The sequence below is a fragment of the Vipera ursinii genome (genome assembly GCF_947247035.1).
Source record: "Vipera ursinii genome assembly, chromosome: 2".
NCBI classification, from domain to species: Eukaryota; Metazoa; Chordata; class Lepidosauria; order Squamata; family Viperidae; genus Vipera; species Vipera ursinii.
The window spans coordinates 147,623,167-147,641,616 of record NC_139513.1 but is presented as its reverse complement, the minus strand read 5'-3'; the positions used below and the strand labels follow the sequence as shown (position 1 = coordinate 147,641,616).

The following is an 18,450-nucleotide window of genomic DNA, read 5'->3' as shown; positions in this document are numbered from 1 at the left end:
ACTTCCATCAGCATTTTCTTCCCAACAGGCAGAAAGCCAGAACACAGACCCAAAAGACCAGTAAGCTCCAAATTTCTATCAGGTCAAATGAGGGTTTTCAAAGAGTGGCTTGGCCTGGCATGAACAGGGGCAGGCTCACCCAGTATATGTGGGTGAGCACCATTCCCTTTACCTTTGGCATGCATCCAAAAGAAGGCACACAAGCAGGAGTTGCCAGTTTAGAGGCAGAAGGGCGGTGCTTACACTTCGTGTTTTTGTCAAGTGCATTTCCATGGTCCAGTTCACCAACTTGACTGGCTTTCCTCCTCCTCCTCCTCCTCCTCCTCCATCACCACCACCACCTGTCCTTTCCTGAAATGTTATCCTGGCCAAGAGTCCTGCATAAAATCTCACTCCTTCCTGGAATCTCACCTGTATCACTCAGAAACACACAACTCCCTCAGGAGTTCTGTTGGATCCAGTCCAGAAATGTCAAACATCACCCTTGTTTTTGGAGGAATAACAATGCAGCATTCACATAATCCTATCAAGAGGTGGTGTTCTTACAGGCCCGCAGGTGTTGTGGGGAGAGGTGAGGCAGGGCTGGGACACCAAGGAGAGGTGAGAGTTGGTGTGGGAACCAAGCAATGTTACATAGATGTGGGCGGCAAGGGGACAGAGGTGGGGCCAAACTTGGGTTCTAGGACTGGTTCTAGGACTGCTTTGACTGCATTAAATAGGACGGGGGGGGAGAGATATGAAAATGCGCTCTCTCTCTCTCTCTCTCTCTCTCTCTCTCTCTCTCTCTCTCAACCTTTATCTACTTTTATCTCTAAGTAATAAAGGTCAAGATAAAGATTTCCCCTGTCTAGTTGTGTCTGACTCTAGGGAGCAATGCTCATCTTTGTTTTTTAACCGAGGGAGCCAATGTTGTCTGAAGACACTTTCTATGGTCCTGTGGCTAGCATGACTATACACTGAGGCACACAGAACACTGTTACCTTCTTATTGAAGTGGTACCTATTTATCTACTTGCATTTGCATGCTTTCAAACTGCTAGGCGGGCAGAAGCTGGGACAAGTAACGGGAGCTCACCCATCACACAGAGCTGAGTCTCGAACCCGGCGGTCAGCTTTCCAGCTGACAAGCTCAGTGCCTTAGTGGCTGAGCCATCATGCCCCCATTCTCTAAGCAAAAATCAATTTAATAACTTTCTACATTTTCCTTTTAGCTCAGACTTAGTGTAGGAGATGACCAGACTGAGCCCCAGGGAGGGGTCAAACATATCATCACTCTCAAGTCCCTTCATGCCCACAAGAAATCTAAGTCCAGTCCCCACTCCCACCCCGAATTCCATTGACACTTATCTACTGCCTATTTGCTTTGACTATTAGTAATTCAGGTTGTTGTAGAGAACTTAAACCTTTATAATCATTTGAACTGCTTGGGCTTCCTGATTTTCCCACACTTGACATTTAGTTTACTGACAGTTTTGTCCCCTAAATACTCAGATGTGTTTTATACATTAGTCATTATACAATAGTCTCTCCCACTTTATTATTCACTGGCTATATTCCATCTCAACTCCCATTATCCTATTAGCCATGCTGGTTGGGGAATTCTGGGAGATGCAGTTCATTGCATCAGGATACCAAGTTTGGGAAAGCTGTTTTATAGAGGGATTGTTATTGTTAAAGTAATAAAGGAAATACTTCTGTGAGCAAAGTTAGTTGCAAAAGTTTTTTAAAAAATCCCATTCAATTGTATTTGATTCTCAGAGACTACCCGGAGAGGACTCTGCAGTTTTCTTGCCCTGTGGAAATAACATCAAGAGTCTGGATGAAGATGATCACTACAAATATCTGGACATCATTCAACTGAGAGCACACTGAAATCAAGAAAAAGTTTGGAAGTGAATACATCTTGAGAGTGAAGAAGATCTTAAAGCCCAAACTCAATGGAGGAAATACTATCAGGGCAATTAACACCTGAGCAATTCCAGTAATTTGATACACTGCTGGAATAATGGACGGGACTCAAGCAGAATTGAAAGCCCTGGAAGTCCAAAAAAATAATGACAATGAATCATGCGCTTCCTCCATGCAGTGATGTTGATAGATTCTATTTACCAAAGAAAATATGTGGGTGAGGGATGTTGTAATAGTTCCAGACAGTTGAAATGTTGCAGTACAGTCAAAAAGAATATCAGAAATGGAAAGAATCACAACATACAAAGACATGCAAATACAGTGATTATGGCAAAACAAAGCAAAAATGGTCCCACCAATAATTGGTGCCCTGGGTGCAATTCCAAGACATATGGACACTTGAACACCATTGGCATTGACAAAATCAGAATCAGTCAATAGCAAATGCAACTTTATTTGGAACAGCTTACGGTATATCCTGTGGTGGTACCTTTAACACCATCAAACAACATCTGCTATCCCAGGGCCTTGGGAAGACTGAATAGCTGGATATAAATGTTAAATCCAGTCTAAACATCTGGATGACTCTGCGCTGAACCATGTAATTTATTAAATTTATATGAAAGCCGATTTCCAGAGACTCTGAGTGGTTTACAAATTGTTAATATTTCATCTCTGCTTCAAAGATATGCTATACCTACAGCCATGCACTTGATAAATGTCTGTGATACCAAAGGAGGGATAATATAAAGAAATACTGATATTGGACACACTCAAGAATAAATCAGGAAGGACAATATTTTGGGGGGTGACAGTATGAAAGCTTGCATCCATAATGTCTAGAGATGGATATCAGTGATTATCCTGGACATAATAACAGAGGGATGTTTGTCAAAATCAAAACTTTCAAGGGGTGATATAATCTTATGAAAATACCATCAATAACAACAGCAACCTCAGCCACAATAATAAAAATGATAATGATGGAGACTTGAAGATAGAAAAATCTTCCAGAAAGGACCAAGCACCATTAAGGAGCCCAAGCAATGCAGCCAAACCTATTGTAGCATGACCACTTCAACAATATTCTCTGAAGCATAGTCAGCAATACATCAACACATTGAACTATTGCTTTGAAAGATGGCACCAGTCAGTGAGAAAGACAGTGACTAAATGCTCTTTAAGAGAAAAGCTAAAAAAAATAAAAATAAATCCCAGGGCTATTTCATTTCACAAGGGTATGGCTGGCAGCCATTTGCACACCATTTGGTATACGAAATTCTAACTTTGAGACAGAATATCAACACCTCCCAAATGAATTCAAACTAAGTCCCTCTTTATCGAGGTGCATTGATAATATCCTAGCCTAGCTAATTTCCTCAGGGAGGCTTCTACTGATATGCAATGAGGAATCAGATCTTTGAAGAAGAAGGTTCAGTTCCCTCTTGTACACAATGTGAATCTTCCATATGCCAAAAATTAATAATAATCAAATAATAGATGCTCAGGTATCTCAGCAGCCCTTTCCTCTTTGAAGGAGCACAGGCAAAACTGACAGAGATGTTAGAACAGAGGCATCCGATTATATAAGATCAGGCTGGTTATCAAGGGATAGTTGCTGCATTAGTGGGCTGCAATGAATGGAGATGGACAGCCTCCAAAGAAAAGAACAGTCGTTAATCCGTGATTGCTGAGCCTGCAGAAGGAGAAAAAAAATACTCAGGCCTAAGATTCTGAATCATAAGCAAAATTCTCTGAATCCAATCCTGGCATTTAGTACTGAATGATAGGTGTGACTTTTGTGGTACAGAGGACAACACCAGGACACATACAGCAGTACAGAATGATGGGTGTGACCTTTGTGGTACAGAAGACAACACCAGGACACATATACTAGTAACTGCTTATGAAGTACGGTATACTGCAGTTGTTGAGCCTGCATGATCTAGCAGAGAACTGGAAATTCTATATATTGTTTATGGAGACATTTTATATAGAGAAGAGGAATGGTTGCAAACATGATCAAAAGGAAGAACCTGAGCAGAAGGGATCTTACTGTGGATAGTAAGTATAGAGGCACACTGCGTACAGTGGCCAATGGTACCTAAAATGACCTGATCCAGATGAGTCTGAGGTTGTCAATGTTGCAGAATGTCTTTATCTTTACTGCACTTCGAAACCATGAAGGCAGAACCTTTGGAAGCAACAGAATTTGTTGAGGATCAAATACTGAGACCACGAATCTTGCCTGTGAAAAACGGTGGGAAGAAGAGTAGATGTTGAATAAATTTGATCCATAGTGCTCCAACTCTGTGACAGTCAGTACCAGAAAGAGAAAGAGAGGTGGAACCAAGCTGTCATAAGTATCCAACAACAGTGAAAGTTTGGCAGTAAAAGGCTGTTTGAAGGGAGATACAAAAAGCTAGCTGCACCTAACTTAATTACTTCAGTTTTCCTGATATTGAAACAGGAGGTGAAAATAATATTCCCTGGATTAATGGCACAAGTGTCTTGGGTAAGATATTTTGGTCCGCAAATCACAATCAGATTGTGGGGATTTTAATCACAGGTTTCCATTGGGAATATGTTGAAAAAAGGACAAAATTAGTGTTTATCCCTTGCCCAAATCAGGTGACTTCCAGCTGCGGGCACTGCTTTCAGAATCTGCCTCCACAAAGACACGAAACAACAGTACAATCCCGCAGCATAAACCTCTGGCAACAGAACTATAAATCAGTGTGACACTTTCCAAGACAGGCGAGAAACTTAGCATGGCAGCCTCTAGGAGGACTTTCAGTCTCACAGTAAGAACATTTTGGGAGGAATGGCTACAAAATCTTAGGCCTCAAGAGGCAGATGGCTCTTGAAAGAGATGTCAGCAAGAAAGGGACCAGGTTATCTTGCTATTTTGTTTGTTTGCTAAAGAAAAAGAGAAAGGGAGCAGGGGAAGAAACACCACACAAACATGGCGGACAAAGAACAAGAACAACAAAAAATGCTTCTGATAAAATCACCAAGATGGCAGGGGAAAAAAAAAAAGAACTGAGATGATTTTGGCAGTCTATAAAATTTGGAATTTTTCCCAACAGAGGTCAGCTATAGGATATCCCTGAACTCTGGTTGCATCAGACACTCACCGTGAAGTGCAATTATAGTTATCTCAGCATAGATCAGTGAAGACATATTAGCCCATGAGATGTAGAGATGCAATCAACAATTTAACATTACTTACAATCCTCTGAGAGACCCAGCAACTTTGTATGTTCAATTTTTTTTAGATTTGGAATACCAGTGACAGATAAGTTCGTGAAGCTTTTACATTGTAAGCTATGGCATTATGTGGTTGGTTGTTTTAGCTTAGCACAATACATGAATCCATTTGCTCTACCTTGCAAACCATTGCTCCCTTGTTGGACAAATCCAGGGGTAGGCAACCTTGGCTCTTTTATGACTCGTGGACTTCAACTCCCAGAATTCCTGAGCCACGATGGCTCAGTATGGAAACCTCTCCCTTTCCCCTCAGCATGGCTGGCTCAGGAATTCTGGGAGTTGAAGTCCACGAGTCATAAAAGAGCCAAGGTTGCCTACCCCTGGACAAATCCAACCATTTGTGGTGCGTTTAAAAAGCTAAGATGAGGCAACGTCTTAGCACAATGTCTTAATCCAATCACGGTATGAAACTGCTTGTTTTATTTGGTGACACTTGTCACCATCTTGATGAAGTGAGATCTAATTTTTTAAAAAGAATTCTCAGCATATTGCTCAGTTGCAGGATGAAGTAGTTAGCCTTCCCACCACTTTGCAAGTAAAATGACGGGCATAAAATGACTGCCAACTCCATGCCAGCTGAGCCATCCAACTTCCCTAACACTTTAATCCATTGGGGGGTTTTTTTGCTTTGTTTTGGTTTTAAGAAAGCACCCAACCAGCATGTACTGTATGTGTCTCTAATGAAATTATTGCTTCTTTCTAAAAAAAAAAATAGCTTCAAAAAATTATAGTGCAACCCTGCTCTGGGAACTGAGGGGGAAGATATCTCAGTGACACAATGGGAACCAACCAATCAGCATTGTACAAAGACAGCTTCTCTTTCAAACTTGCTGAACTAGTTTTTCCCAGGTTCAGCCCTGAAGAGGAATGGTAGATTTGGATTGCGCATTCTAAAAATGTTATGACGGGCCACCTTCATCCAAAGTCAAAAACCCTGAATACAGTTGCCAGGTCCCAGATGTCTCACCCTCCATTTTCCTGTGCAAAAGGAAAACACCAGCCTCCTTGGGAATAGGTCCTATCACCCTGGTAGTATCCAGACTAAGTGCCTAAAAGTTTAAAGGCTGTGACAGGGAAGACTTTTGGAGAGGGAGAAAAAGGAAAGAGGAGGAGGAGGAGGAGGAGGAGGAGGAGGAGGAGGAGGAGGAGGAGGAGGAGGAGGAGGAGGAGGAGGAGGAGGAGGAGGAGGAGGAAGAAAAGCAGAAGCTGATGAGGGAGATAAGGCGGAAGATATTACAACTTTGGCAGGCTGGACTTCTCTATCCCAACTTGTAAATGTCTCCCAAGTCTTGAAAGAAGCTTGGCCTTGAAACAGTTCATTTCCCCAATGGAGAACTGAGCCATTTCTTCAGACAGGAGTGGCAGCTAGCAACTGTCAGGAAGAATTGCTTTGGCTGCCCTTCCTCAGCTGAAGCTGGCATGTCGGATATGGTGTTTGGGAAGGGGAAAACCGAAGGGCAGAAAACTGTGCTGCCAAGAAGGCTTATCTCTTTTAACTGCACGTTATATTTTCACAGACTGAAGTGTTTCTTTGAGACCCTATCCTAAAGACATTAAAGGTGCCAGCAATGGGGTGGGCTACTCAGGGATCCGTGAGCAAGGCCCCAAGGGAAATTAGGAAAAGAAGGACATCAGATCCACTGGAGACGAAAAATACTTGAAGCTTTTGATAAGGTCCTGCAAATTCTTCATACTTTTCTGAAATAACACTTGAATGAATATAAATAGATTTATGGGAAAGTCTTTAAAAGTTAAAAGATGTTAATGTTGAATTGCATACCAAAGCGCTGGAATCTGATGGTCTATGAGGAATTATGATTATGCCCTGCAGAAGATGTGGCAAAAAGAATAATATTGAGAAACTGGAGAAGTGAAATTATTCCAAGTATTAAGGTTTGGTTTTTGAAAATGTGTAATTTACCCTTCTTGGAAAAGTCAATATTTTCTACTAATCAAAAGATGAAACAAGAGTATGTTCGACTTTAGAATAGATGTTATTGTATTTTACAATAACATTTTGATTATAATATAGAATTGGGTTTTAACTTTTGTATGGTTGATTTTTAACTCCCTGTAAACCGCCCTGAGTCCTCAGGGAAAGGGCGGTATATAAATGCAATAAAATAAAATAAAATAAAATAAATGATGTGATTTCTTGTGATCCACTAGCTATCTATAAGTTTAACATGTAAGAGAGATTTTTTTTGCTTTTTAAAATATTTTTTTCTTTTTAATTGTCTTCATTTTTATGGATTGTTTCATATAATTTTGTTATTGTTATATGGCTTGGTACTTTGCTTATATTATTCCTTAAAATAATAATTTTTTTGAAAAAGTTGTTACTTAGAAATTAGGCCTCCTCAAAGTTTGGTGAAAAAATGAACAGTCCTTTTGTCAATCCCAGGCACGCCATAAGAATAAAAGGAAACAAAGAACCGCCCATCATCCTAAGATTTGTCTGGAGGAAGGATTCAAGCAGATTCTTAAAAGGATACAAAAAAAATAATTTTTGGAGACAGGTTCTAAATGGGACAGGTGGCTCCCAATGTTTGTTTGCCCACTGAAAAGTCCCTCGTGCCTCTATAGCAGGGGTGTCAAACTCAATTCCACTGAGGGCCGCATCAGCATTGCGGTTGCCCTCAGGAGGGCTGGTGGGTATGGCCAGGATGGGCGTGGCCTACTGGGTGGGCGTGGCTAGAGTGCGTATGGCCTACTAGGTGGGCGTGGCCAGCTCTATATCATTCACATCAAGGGTGCCTATGGGGGCCTGGGCAGGAGTGGGACAGATCTGAGGGTCTCTGGCAGAAGGAGGGTCTCTGGGCCAGGGCCAAGGCAGTGGGGGCCGTTCCCTCACTGTTTCCAGGATGGCTTTGCGGGCCGCATGAAACCACTTCGTGGGCTGGATCCAGCCCCCGGGCCTTGTGTTTGACATGTCTGCTCTATAGGATTCTGCCCCTCTGACTTGTTATAAGGATCAGGACTCCCTATCAGTTGCTTAAGGAAATTTGGGAACGGAAGCCAAACTTTTTTTTTTTTTTGAACAATGTCAATGACATTCCACAAGTGAGACACGTACTAGAGAACATGAGGCTTTGGAAAACCTTCAACAGATTCAAGTCCAGCAAAAATTACAACAGGATCAGCATACCAAGCTTCATGACCAGATATTGTCCCGAAGGCACTTTTTCAAGAGGCAACTGGACTTTCAACTGGTTTTTTTTTCTTTTCGCTTCTCATCCAATAAGCTTCGTCAGTTCTGACTGGATGGTGGGGAATGGAAGGATTTATATTCCTTGAAGACAGCTGGTCATTTGCATTATTTTAGGGAGTCGTTGAAGCCCCTTGGAGGTTTATCTATGCCCTCAGATTCACTTGACTAGGGATACAACATCATATATCTCCTGTCTACAACACAATTCTTTCAGCAGTTCCAAGAAGGCTCCACACCCATTTGCACTACTCAAGTGACCAGATACTGATACTTTTCATTAATAAATGCATTCAGTCAGCAAACTCCATCTCAGATCTAATGATTATAACATTAGTCTAATTTTTAAACTTTTTTCTTGCTCATCAGCTGTTCTTGTTGTTTTGTTAGTACTTGCCAGAAAAAAATAATAATGAAAAGTCTCACATTTATCCACCCTTTTTTGCTGTTTTCATTAATACTAATAAAGCTATTACTCCAGTATGGATTTTGATTACTTTCTCTAAAGTCCAAAACAGAAATAATTTTTAACATGCCCAGTTTGTCCCAATTTGTAACATCTTGCATAGTTTTTCCCCTGTCTATACCAACACACTATCCACCACATTTCCAAGTGATGTCTTTGGCTTTGCCACATAAACTATGGCTATTTCATCCAAGCTCAGCCAAGATCCTTTGTGAAAACAGTAGTTGCATTGTGTGGGTGCAGATAGCAGCTCTGCCCTTCCAGGCCTTAGCCCAGGGCTATGTTAGGTTAATATCAAATTAAAAAACAGTGAACCCGACTACTATAGTCATTTGTTGTCCTACAACATTTTCTTTCCTTGCCTGAAGAGTCCAATGTTGTTGGGATCCATCATATTGTATCATTTGCCATTTAGTCTAAGAATGGCATTCAAGTTGAATTAATAACACTTCCTCTGTCACTATTTCTGGCTGGTTGCCTGCTCTCATAATCTTACTAGATGTCTGCAGTATAGCTTGGCTTTTTTCCATAGGTCAGATTGAATAATGACTCTACGAGAAGTTCCTTGTTAAACTTAGCTGATCTCAAAACGTTAAGCAGGGTCAGATCTGGTTAGTCCTTTGATGAGAGGTTGTTAGGAAATCCTAGGTTCTTAACTAAAGTGAGAAGTTAAAAAAAATTGCAGAAAAAGTTGCAATCTTCTGATGATCAGACCAATCAAACAAAGAAAAATCCTTTTCCTATATTTGTCAGGAAAGGTGCATGGACACATCCATGAAGTCATTGGGAATTGAGCTCAATTTGAAGATTAGGTAAAGGTAAAGGTTCCCCCGCACATGCGTGCTAGTCGTTTCCGACTCTAGGGGCCGGTGCTCATCTTCGTTTCAAAGCTGAAGAGCCAGCGCTTGTCCGAGGACGTATCTGTGGTCGTGTGGCCGGCATGACTAGACGCCAAAGGCGCACAGAACGCTGTTACCTTTCCACCGTAGTGTTCCCTATTTTTCTACTTGCATTTTTACGTGCTTTCGAACTGCTAGGTTGGCAGAAGCTGGGATGAGTAACAGGCGCTCACTCTGTTACGCGGCACTCGGGATTCGACCCGCCAAACTGCCGACCTTCTGATCGACAAGCTCAGCGTCCTAACCCACTGAGCCACACCCCGTCCCTTAATTTGAAGATTACATTTTACTAAAAAGACTTCACAATACCAATTGAGAGAGCAGTAACTTACAACATATCTTCCCACATCTTAAGAAAAATCCAGGTCCTAGTTTTTCCTTTGCCCTAACATAGCGATCTTCCTTTTCTCTGAATCATTCTACTTTTCCACCAATGATGTTCTTTATGTCTGTCTGACTACTTCTCTCTTCTTTCATTTGGATTTATGTCTCCTGTCACAGTCTGTTCTAATTCACTCAATGGGATCCTCTTGAATTTCTATAATTACTAAATAGCACAGCCACTTCTAAGTGGTTGGGAACCATAGGTGTTGATATTCAGCACATGTTAAATGCCACAAGATGAGATAGGATAACCTATTATATTGGTGCTGTCACTATATACTACAGTAGGCTTCCATCCGGACCTACACATTTCCCAAACACACTGGGGATAAGGCCATTGTCCAATACATCTTAAGACTGTCATGCTGAAGAATGCTGCCTTCCAAGTATCACTTCAATTGGCCTTGGCTCTGTTATTCCAATCTGTTCAAACTCATTTTAAGAATATATTCCAACATGATTTGATTTCTCCAGTCTAAAATATATACATCCTCAGGATACTTTGGATAGCTTTGAAACCCACAACTTTTAGAGACTCAGTCAAAATGCCATAGACTTTTGAATAACATGATCCTACCCATTCAACTAAATCTCAATTATTTACTTTGTTAATGGGACAAGAGCTGCAACAGATTTACACATAAAAAGGTGGGAGATGAATCATTTGTGTCCCTGGTGCTTGCAGGCAACACCTGTCACGTTTTCTCCACAATAGCAGGAGAAAGGGCATGGCAAATCAACATAAACAACCCTGCCGTATTATTTTCTAGAAACAAGCTAGCTTCTGGGGAACTCCTTCTTCCCACTCAAATCCCATACCTTTAACATTTCCTACAGTAGTCTGGATAGCAAGTTTCATCATTCTCTGACAGCATTATTGGGATGATAGGAACTGCAGTCCACAGTCCTCACTGCTGTCCCATAAAAATATTTTGAAAAGTAAAAAAACACAGTGCAACCTCTTCACTAATTCAGACGTCTTGATCTAGCCTGATGCTCTCAGGATATCTTAGATTTGCTTCCCCACTGTTAAAACAGAATTTCAGGTGTTAATCCAATGGTTGGGGGGGGGACATTTCAGATTAAGGAAGTTTGACCTAGAGGATTGATTGCCAGCCCTTTGAGGTGGATAAGAGGAGATTCCAGAATTGCCTTTTATTGTAGCAAGGTATAATAAGAGACTACTAAAAGCCTGTCAGTGTTTCTCTGTCCCATGTAATCACACAACAAAACAAAATCAATCCTGAGTTTCTTTCTTATGCTTTCACAGTTCTCTACCTTGCCATTGCCAGATCCAGACTTGCCAATGTTTTTTTTAAAATTGCTAAGAATCATTGTTACCTTGCTATTCAATGCAGTATCAGTGGGAAGAAGAGAAGAGTACATTCACGTTTATTTTGGTCAGGAACCAATTCTTTAAGTAGTTGGTTTTTTTCTGTCAAAAAAAAGTTATGCAAGAAAAGGGAGCAAAGAATACACACAACTGTCTATGCGAAGTTAACCTAATTAGTCATGCAGAATTATGTGAATTGATTGTACTTCCATCCCTTGTTTACCTTGTTCAGAGTCCAAAGTGAAGCCCAGCTGAGGCAATCTCATGGGAGAGAGCTAGACATAGTGAATGTCCTACCTTCAGACCATTCTCAATTTTTTATTCAAGCCTTCATAGGTTACTGCTCATATATTTCTATTCTCCATACTACTGAAGACTAGAAACTTGGATTTTCTTTTCAGCTATACATATTCGGCATTGCCCAAATGGCAATTCTTTGCCAGTATAGCAGGTTTTTGTGTCTCACTAGATATAGAAAATCCTAGTCTAATGATGGTCATGATAAGATTTAGAAGAAAACATATCCCATGGGAATCAGGAATTGACATCATCTTACATTAGCTAGCTCTCCTATTAGTAATTAACCCACAACTGTTTTTCTGTTATCAGCTTAATGACTTTGGTAGGTTAGACTACAGATTACATAATTAGTACTTAGTCTACTTATAGACCCTGTTGGCTTGCTATGACAGGACTATAATCTAACATATCTGAAGGGTATTAGATTGGAGAAAGGTATCCTCTAATTTGGAATATAAGAATCTCAAAATAAGCCCATGGCAAGTATAATGTCCACTTTAGGAAATAGAAGACTTGTGGTCCTCTTGCACATCACATCCTATTATCTGCCCAGAGTACCTGTGCTTGTTGTGCAGGAAATTTCAGCTGAGCTCCACATGGCCAAGAGGCACAAATCAAGCAACACATTTCACCACCACATTATTTTTGATTCCCTCCCCACAATGTATTCTTAGATTCTTAAGTTGCTTAGCAAATACATGTTTTGGAAACCCCTGGATCTCCTAGAAAGTTGTATATAGCCTCTTAATAAGGCCAGTAATGACAAAGGTTTCTTGAGTGACACATTGCCCACACTTATTGACCATTCCCTGCTATGAACAAGATGCATTGTTGCTTGTATTCTGTCTCAAAGGCCTTGCTGAAGTCCTTTCTAAGCTGAAAGGGCACTCTAGAACTCTTTCCTAGATCCTCTGTAAATGGGAAGAAAAGAAATATTGAAGTATTCTTGGAAGGGAGCATCTTCAGCAGCATTCACTGTATTCTTCAAAAATGATTGGCCATCATAAATTTGGATCACATTTTAGAAGTGTTACATTTAAAGCCTTTCCTGGTCACTGAGTCAAAATTCTACCCACCCTTCCCTGAATCAGCAGAAAACTACACTGGCAAGAAATCTACTGTTCCCACTGCTGCCTCTTATCTAGCCTCTCTGTCCTTTGATCTCACTCACTCAAAGGTAATAGCAAAACCTAAAAAATTTCACATACTTGCAGGCTGCCATTTGAACTATGCCAAGAATGAAAGTGTTACTTCTACCTTAGTACAGCTAAGGCTGACTTATGCTTGTCCATTCGTGGACCGGAAATGAGATGAAGGCAATCTCAGGAGGACATGGCAAAAAAGAGATGCGGTCTGGGCACATTTGTGCTACGATTAGCGGGTTAAGATTAGCAAGTGGGCAAAGGCTCGAAGGCAGAAAACATGAAACGGAGAATAGGTGGGAGTTTTTCAGAATAGCTATATTAGAAGAAAGAGGATATTTTGCCACCATATTTTTTTCATACATTCTGTTTATACAATAATGGCCATTTCAGTGGACACGACATAGTCTGTGCAATAGAGCTGAGATAAAAGGACCACTCTCCTTGCTCTAAGAATTTATAATATTGTATAAATGTGGATCTATGCACATCTTCTAACAATAGGTTAAGCTAAACTGCACGTTCCATTCATAGTGAGGGACCAGAGAAGACAGTCAACTCAATCAACTACGTAAGAAGAAGAAAAAGTGCCCAACAAGCTTTGGAGGTAAAGGACAATGTTGAAAGAAGAAAGGAAAGGAATAAAGCTTTGCAAAGTATATAACAAATAGAAAAAAAGATAAGCAGAAGGCTAGAGACAACTTTTAAGTGAAAATTTAAAAAATCATACAATTGGAAAAGGTTTTAAGTTTATCTTGTCTAACTCGGTGTTCATGCAAGACTCGATAAGATTGTCTCATACATATCTGGGAGCAACGTAAAGCAATGTAAAGCCCAATATTTTTTCAATTTCTTGACTATCCTTGAAGGGGAAAATGGAAAAACAAACACAACTATAGCAATTAGCAAGGAAATATCTAAGAAGCCAGATTGGACAAGAATGCCAGTATTTTATTGTAACTCAAATGGATATCTGGGTTCTAAGCCCCATTCTTAACCACGCTCAGATGATGGTTGCTGTCCAGTCCATATCTTTTAGTCTTAGCCTCATTATTAAAAAGATGACGTGGGCAGAAGTACTGTACATGTTATCCTGAACTAAATGAGAAAGACCCAAAATAGAGCTTGGAGCAGATCAAAGCAGAAGGCTACTCAGTCTGCAAAGGTTCCTGGCCCACCACTGGGACATGAATACCTCTTTCAATCTACTATGGCCCAATGTTAAAAAAGAGTTTTTATTGCACCTCCCCACTTGGTTCGCCTGGATACAGATTTTATCCATCATGGCTTTATTTATAAGCCTGCCTTTAATTTCATCCTTACAACAGTTTATTTTTGGCCAAATGCTGCTGCTAATGAGAAACATAAAGGGTGCATTCCATGGAACCAAAAGTAACAGTAAACAGGACCCCAAAGGATTTTCTGGTAGAAAAAATATGTCTCGCTGTTGGTCCTTGTCTGCCATGTGAGAAATAGCCTGAGACAGGAGTGTTCTAGTGGCCCATCCAAAAGCAATTTTAGCAGGCTACGCAGAAATACCATGTTCCCATTTTTTTTATTCTGCACTAATCAGAGGAGAACAGAAACAAGTCCTACTTTGTAATTAGACAGGCAGCAAATGAAGAAGGCAAGAAAAATCAATTTTCACCCACACAAAATGTTCATATGCTACAATTTTCACTCCACCCAATTTGGAAAATCTGTGCATCATTTTACTTCATTATTATTCTGACTAATAAGTCTGATAACCTCTATATATCTCAGCCTCATATCCTTTATTGTCACCCCACCTTTCCCTATAGGACAACTGAAGATGCTCAGATGCATAACAAAGGGGACAGAAAGAGAATTGAAAATATAACTGGACTTGGGGAGCAATCCTCAAATTTTCCTTTAGGGGGTGCTCACTTAAAAGATCCAGACTTTAACAACCAGTCTGGTTCCATTTTCCAACCAAAACCTTAACATTAATATGTTAATATATACAAAACAGTCCAACAGAGACATAATGGAGACTTTTTAGATCTGCATTTAATTGGCTCCTAGCATAGACATACTGGCCTCATTATTTTTGGAATCCTATACACCATCATATCTTTTATTGAGGTCCAGACATCTGGACCTGAAAATTGGTTCTGTTGCTAGGCAGGCATCTACAGAAGATTGCCAAGGAAACAGATTTGTTGCCTACTCAACAGAACAAATCCAGGCATATATGCTACTAGCCACCACATCAAGTACGCTTATTGTGCTATCAATAGTATACACAAGTGTTACTTATATAAGCAACAAGGAGGCACTACATGCAGAAGAGGAGAAATCAGCGAGCAGCAAGATGACAATAAAAGATGGATGGATAAATGGATGAGTTAATTATGTATGCAAGTCCTTCTCTTACATGAAGAATAACATGGAGCAATATTGACTTGATAGCAAGTCAAATGTAAAAGGACAGCCGAAAAGGTCTGTGCCAAGATAGAACTACAGGAAAGTTTGCTTTGTTCTTTTCTGATACCTAGCAGAACCAAAGAAACAATCCAACAATAAAATCAGGACAATTCTTTTGCTATTTTAGCAATGTATGTCAAGATGGCACCATGGTTTAATTGACCAATTCAAGGATTTGGATAGCTTTCGGAGGAGAGGAAACGTCCATATAATGGTCCAGACATCTGGAGAACAGGCCCCAAACTGCCCCACCTAATCCACAGCCACCCACCACTACAACACTTTTTCCGGAGCGCTTTCCCATAAAAACGTACAGATGCCGGGCACTCTTTTCTTAGAGGCAGTATGGGCTACCACACCCCTTCTCCTTCCGCAAACATTCACAAAGTAATCCCTTGCTGCCTGCCCCCCTCCACTTTGAAAAAAACTTTGTTCAGGTATTCAAGAGGGAAGAGAAATGGTCCTAGGGGAGAGAGGGAGAGAGAGGGAGAGAGATAGAGAGACGCTTCCTTCTGTAATCACAAATTGCCTGCTTAATTGCCCACCGGCATTTCTGAATACTCTCAGTGAGAGATGTGCCGGTGACTGAAAGCAGCCAAGATTTCAACACCTTTTCAGCCCCAGTGCAAATCAGTATTCAGGGGAGATATCACTACACCGAATGGGAAGGGGATTTGAAGTTGGGGGGGGGGGGCGGAAAGGAAGGCAACAGGGTTGTCAAAGCTTCTCAAACTGGAGTTCACCCACATGCCCTCTGTCCAAACAAACCCTCACCCACCCACCCAACACCACCACGCATATCTAGATATAATTATCCTTACCCCAACTTTGTCACTCTCACACATTCTCAGAGCCAGAGTTCCTGCCATTCATAAGGTAGCCACAAAGGAACGAATGAACGTAGTCTCTACAGTGTGTGTGTGTGTGTGTGAGAGAGAGAGAGAGAGAGAGCGTTTAGAGCCATCAGACATTTTTCCTTCTCTCTCTCTCTCTCTCTCTCTCTCTCTCTCTCTCTCTCTCTCTCTCTCTCTCTCTCTCTCTCCCTCCCTTTCCCCCTCTCTTTCATTCAAGACGACCTTCCCCCTTCCACAGGATCCCCACCGTGCCGCACTCAAGTAAAACTCCGAAGAGCCCTCGGAAACTCACAAGAAAGCGGACCAGCCCAGAAATCCAAGCGCCAAATCAGGGATCTGACCTCCCACCTCAGCTCAAGGCCCAGCCAACTGCCCACTCACCTGTCTGGCCGGGCAGGCTACATGCGGGGTGGGGCGGGGTGGGGACCCCGAAAGAGAGAGAGAGAGAGACCTGGAGCCCCGGGAACTTTCCGCGTCCCGTCTCTCCCCGCTGCTCCCGGGCGAGTAGGAGCCTCCCTCGCGCCGAGAATGGCTCGCTCGCTCGCTCTTTTTTAACGTTCACTAAGAAATCATTATACTCGGCTATTCATAACCCCAGCAGATCATGTGACACAGCCCTGAAAATATACAGCACATTTTTTTCAAAAACCACAGAATGACTTCAGGCGAAGACACGGAAAATATTTTCTCTCTTCTCCTCCTCTCGCCGCCGCCGCCGCCGCCGCCGCCGCTCCCCCTGCGCCCAGGCGTCTGTCAGATTGTCAGAAAGGGCTGCTCCCGTGTCCCACAACCAGGGGCTTCCTCCAGCAAGCCAGGATGTGCCCGGAGCCTGCCCGTCACTCACAGAGACCCAAAGGCGGGCAAAGGTCTCTCTGGGTGTACTAGTGCTCGGGGTTTTGCCTAAGGAAGCCCAAACCGTTTGCACCAGCCCTTCGGTTAACTCTCTGCCCACCACCCTCTGACGGCTTACCTTTCCACTACACGCAACGTTTTGTGAGTGCATTTGTGAGTCACAATTTCGTTAAGCGGCTTTGCCGTGTCGGGGAAGTTCATCAGAGTGCCTCTGGTTTTTCAATAGGGTGCCAGCAAGTCCTATTTCAAAAAGTAGCCAGTGGAACCAGAGCAAAAACTAAATGCCATTACTTTTAAGTAAACAGAGTTAAATACAATTGCTCCAGTTCAGTAAATCCCGCCCCGCACTTCTGTCATATTAGAAAGTAACCTGTGGTACCAACTTTGGGAAGTCTTTGGGATTGGAGGAAAACACCACAGTTTTCAGACTGAAGTTGGAGATCTGAGATGGCACATCTTTGCTCCAAGTAAAGAGCGGTTAAGAGCAGAGAAATCTTCCCTGTGAATTGGCTTACCACCTGCTCTTAATCTCTTCCTTCTCTACCCCCACCATTGCTTAGCCTTATGTAATTGGTAAAGTGCCAAGGAAGTTTCACAGGGCACTATCAGTCCACATGGCTTGAAAGGAATCAGTGATCTCAGACAATAAGATTGACCCCGCTCAGGATAGTTCTTCAACCTGGTGCCCTCCAGACACTTGCAAGGAATTCTGGGCACTGTAGCATTAACACTTTGGGAGAATCCTAAAAAGTCTCCTTTTGGTGACTTCTCCTGAACTTTGACAAATAAGTCAATACAGGTAGCCCTCAACCTACGACCACAACTGAGCCCAAAATTTCTGTTGCTAAGTGAGACATTTGTTAAGTGAGCCGTGCCCCGTTTTACAGCCCCTCTTGCCACAGTTGTTAAGTGAATCACTGCAGTTGTTCAGTTAGTAACATGGTTGTTAAGTGAGTCTGGCTTCCCCATTGACTTTGCTTTGTCAGAAGGTCAGAAAAGGTGATCACGTGACCCCGGGGACACTGCAACCGTCATAAATACAAGTCAGTGGCCAAGCGTCAGAATTTTGATCACGGGGTTGCTACAACGGTGTGAAAAAAGGTCACAAACTTTTTCAGTGCTGTCGTAACTTTGAAAGGTCACTAAATGAACTGTTGTAAATCGAGGACTTCCTGTATGGAAATACTAGAGAACCACTTCATATTGACTCACGATCCCTGTAGCTCACTATTGTCTGTGTAAATGGGCAGCAGACTTCCCCAGTTTAAGACCAAAACTTTTCTGGTCCTGCCTGGAAATGCCAGGAGCTAAACCTCTCCCACTGATTCCATAAGAATTTTCAAGACTGCTTTTTTATATATATAAAAAAGAAAGCCACATGTTGCCT

General features: G+C 41.8%; 1 protein-coding gene across 2 annotated transcripts in view; it reads right to left on the bottom strand.

Annotated features, from left to right (window-relative positions):
• Window positions 1-16,788, bottom strand: part of RARG (retinoic acid receptor gamma) — a 139,258-nt gene extending 122,470 nt beyond the window's left edge. Inside the window, exons 1-2 of one of the 2 annotated variants that reach the window (XM_083355016.1) lie at window positions 16,593-16,759; window positions 16,179-16,264 (exon numbers count right to left, since the gene is read on the bottom strand). The gene's annotated coding sequence lies outside the window, so the exon portion shown is untranslated. Of the gene's footprint in view, window positions 1-16,178; window positions 16,265-16,592 lie in introns of both variants that reach the window. The other variant, XM_083355015.1, reaches the window with a different exon arrangement.
• Window positions 16,789-18,450: the final 1,662 nt, after the last annotated feature.